We start from the raw sequence: 4,254 nt of genomic DNA, 5'->3' as shown, positions 1-4,254 counted from the left end.
TGAGTTAGATCAAAAAGGGAGTTATAGTCTGAGTAAAAAGTAGTTGGAGTTAGATGAACAGGGGAGTAATATTGAGATAAAGAGACACAGTCAGATGAAAAAGAAGAGCTAGAGTTAGATGAAAAGGGGAGTTATGGTAAGACACAGAGTTACAGTCAGATAACAAAGAACAGTTACAGTCAGATGAAAAAGAACAGTTACAGAGAGAGTAAAAAGCAGAGTTAGAGTTAGATGAAAAGAGGAGTTACAGTCAGAGTAAAAAGTAGTTGGAGTTAGATGAAAAGGGGAGTAATATTGAGATAAAGAGACACAGTCAGATGAAAAAGAAGAGTTACAGTGAGATGAAAAAGAAGAGTTACAGTGAGGGGAAAAAGCAGAGGTAGAGTTAGATGAAAAGGGGAGTTACAGTCAGAATAAAAAGTAGTTGGAGTTAGATGAAAAAGGAGAGTTATGGTCAGATGAAGAGTTACAGTCAGATGAAAAGGAAGAGTTACAGTCAGATGAAAAGGCGAGTTACAGTAAGAGAAAAAAAATAGTTGGCGTTAGATGAAAAGGAGAGTTATGGTCAGACGAAGAGTTACAGTCAGAGAAAAAAAAATAGTTGGAGTTAGATTAAAAGGAGAGTTATGGTCAGATGAAGAAACACAGTCAGATGAAAAAGAAGAGTTACAGTCAGATGAAAAAGAAGAGTTACAGTCAGAGTGAAAAGTAGTTGGAGTTAGATTAAAAGGAGAGTTATGGCCAGATGAAGAGTTACAGTCACATGAAAAAGAAGAGTTACAGCCAGAGAAAAAAGCAGAGTTAGAGCCAGATGAAAAGGAGAGTAATGTTTAGATAGGGAGTCACAGTCAGATGAAAAAGAAGAGTTACAGTCAGATGAAAAAGCAGAGTTAGAGTTAGATGAAAAGGGGAGGTACAGTCAGAGAAAAAAAGTAGTTGGAGTTAGATTAAAAGGAGAGTTATCGTCAGATGAACAAGAAGAGTTACAGTCAGACGAAAAAGAAGAGTTACAGTCAGATGAAAAAGAAGAGTTACAGCCAGAGTAAAAAGGAGGGTTGGAGTTAGATGAAAAGGGGAGTAATGTTCAAATAAAGAGTCACAGTCAGATGAAAAAGAAGAGTTACAATCAAATGAAAAAGAAGAGTTATAGTCAGATGAAAAGGAAGAGTTACAGTCTGAGAAAAAAGTAGTTGGATTTAGATTGAAAGGAGAGGTATCGTCAGATGAAGAGTTACAGTCAGATGAAAAAGAAGAGTTACAGTCAGATGAAAAAGAAGAGTTACAGTCAGAGTAAAAAGGAGGGTTGGAGTTAGATGAAAAGGGGAGTAATGTTAAAAAAAATAGTCACAGTCAGATGAAAAAGAACAGTTATAGTCAGATGAAAAAGAAGAGTTACACTCAGAGTAAAAAGGAGGGTTGGAGTTAGATGAAAAGGGGAGTAACGTTCAAATAAAGAATTACAGTCAGATGAAAAAGAAGAATTACAGTCAGTTGAAAAAGAAGAGTTACAGTCACATATAAAAGAAGAGTTACAGTCAAGAGTGAAAAGGAGGGTTGGACTTAGATGAAGATGGGAGTTAGTCAGAAAAAGAAGTAGTTGGAGTTAGATTAAAAGGAGAGTTATGGTCAGAAGAGTTACAGTCGGATGAAAAAGAACAGTTACAGTCAGAGTAAAAAGGAGGTTTGGAGTTAGATGAAAAGAGGAGTTACAGTCAAACGAAAAAGAAGATTTATAGTCAGGTGAAACCAGAGTTACACACAGGTTAAAAGGGGAGTTCGAGTCAGAGTAAAAGAGTTAGTCAGATGAAAAAGAAGAGTTAGATGAAAAGGGGAGTAATGTTGAGATAAAGAGACACAGACAGATGAAAAAGGAGAGTCACAGAGAGAGTAAAAATCAGAGTTAGAGTTAGATGAAAAGGGGAGTAATATTCAAAGAAAGAGTCACAGTCAGATGAAAAAGAAGAGCTACAGCCAGAGTAAAAAGCAGAGTTAGAGTTAAAGCGAGAGTTAGAGTTAGATGAAAAGGAGAGTTACAGTCAGAGTAAAAAGTAGTTGGAGTTAGATTAAAAAAGGGAGTTATGGTCAGATGAAGAGTTACAGTCAGATGAAAAAGAAGAGTCACAATCAGATGAAAAAGAAGAGTTACAATCAGATGAAAAAGAAGTGTTACAGTCAGATGAATGAGAAGAGTTACAATCAGAGTTGAACAGAGAGTTAGAGCTAGATGAAAAGGGGAATTACGGTTAGATGAAGAGATACAGTCAGATAAAATAGAAGAATTACAGCCAGAGTAAAAAGGAGGGTGTGAGTTAGAAGAAAAGGGGAGTAATGTTAAAAAAAAAAAGTCAGAAGAGTTACAGCCAGATCAAAAGAGCATTACAATGAGATGAAAAAGAAGAGTTATAGACCAAAACAGGCCTCACGACAAAGTTCAGGGGGGCCACCCAGAGGCCGAGCTGACAAGAGGGTCAGTTCAGGAGGGCAACCTGGAGGTCGGACAGACCGGGGCAGAATCTCCGGTGGTCGACCTGGAGGTCGAGAAGACTTGGACCGGACCTCTGGAGGACGACCCGGCGGACGCGCAGACAACAGGGTTTCTGGCGGATGCGCAGGCTTGGACCGGAGCTCTGGTGGATGGGCAGGCTTGGACCGGTGCTCCTGACGGGCAGGCTGGATCACCGGAGGCTGAGCAGTCTGGATCGCAGTCTGGATCGCAGTCTGGATCGCAGTCTGGATCGCAGGCTGGATCTCCGGAGGCTGAGAAGGCTGGATCTCCGGAGGCTGGATCTCTGGAAGGCGGACTGACTGGGACTGACTTTCCGGAGGGCTCAACAGGCACCATAACACGACGAGCCCTGGAACCAGAGAACATAGCATAGTCAAATTGTCAACCTCAGGCAGCAAGGTTGGAGTGATCTCCTCAGCGCCGGGGACCAGAAGAGGAAGAGGCGCATCTTGACCAGGGACCACCTGAGGAACAGGGACCAGAAGAGGGAGAGGAGCGTCTTGACCAGGGACCTCCTCAGGAACAGGGATCAGAGGAGGGAGAGGAGCGTCTTGACCGGAGACCCCCTCAGGGACAGGAACAAGAAGAGAGGCGTCACATCCGTTGACCCCCTCAGGAACAGGGACCAGAAGAGAGGCGTCACATCCGTTGACCCCCTCAGGAACAGGGACCAGAAGAGAGGCGTCAAAACCGGGGACCCCCGGGCAGGAGACGGGCAGGACCTGGGCGCCAGCATAGTATGCCGAAGAGCTGGGCAGGACCTCGGAGCTGGCGTCAGACACTGAAGAACTGAAGTAGACCTGGGAGCTGGCGTGGGGTGCTGAGGCACTGGAGCTGGAGGCGACACTGGAGACGTGGGCCTGGGAGCCGGTGTGGGCTGCTGAGGCACTGGAGCTGGAGGCGACACTGGAGACGTGGGCCTGGGAGCCGGTGTGGGGTGCTGAGGCACTGGAGCTGGTAGCGACCCCGGAGACGTGGACGTCGGAGCTGGTGGCGGCACAGGAGACCAGGAGGATTTCCCCAAACACTGCGACTTCCTTCTCGAGCGTCTTCTCGGTTTAGATGGGTTTAGAGGAGTGCTCCAATGGACCCCCTCGGAGGTTGCATGAGGGGCGTCAAACAGGTCCCCGTTAATGGCTGCCAAATGAGTACACACAGGGGCATGCCATCTGGACCATCTGGGTGGAGGTGTCCTAAAAGCCAATCTGGTTCCCATGAAACACGACTGCTGGGAATAATCCAGTGGCTCTGGCTCTGGATCCAACCCACAGAGCCATCCCACCAGTTCACTGGAGGTAATGCTCATGGGAGGGCTCCGCTCCCTGCGCCTGGACGATCTCCTCCTCCGGGACCTTTTGGGAGGAAACTCGGGGAGCGGAGGATCTAGGTCCACACTGGTCGGAGAGCACTTAGCTGCCTCTCAGCTAAGATACTCAAACAAGGTCATCATACCGCCTGCTGGGTCCATTTCTGGTCAGATCCTACTGTCACGGACTGCGGTGGAGGTGAGGACCCAATTGCAGGCAGTCAGGGCAGGAGGCAGAACTCGGTGCAAGTAACAGAGTTTATTTTCAAAATGCAGGAAGAGGGAACCACACATGACAGGGGATAAACCATACAACATGTACCGCATATGACCACATAAGAGCATATACGAGGATCTGACCAGGAGTGACTGAAAACCAAGGACATATATACACGGAGGGAGTAATGGGGAACAGGTGAAGCGGATGAGTAATTAGACCATG

Source organism: Melanotaenia boesemani, chromosome 1 (assembly GCF_017639745.1).
Source record: "Melanotaenia boesemani isolate fMelBoe1 chromosome 1, fMelBoe1.pri, whole genome shotgun sequence".
Lineage (NCBI taxonomy): Eukaryota > Metazoa > Chordata > Actinopteri > Atheriniformes > Melanotaeniidae > Melanotaenia > Melanotaenia boesemani.
Note: the sequence above shows the minus strand (reverse complement) of the source record.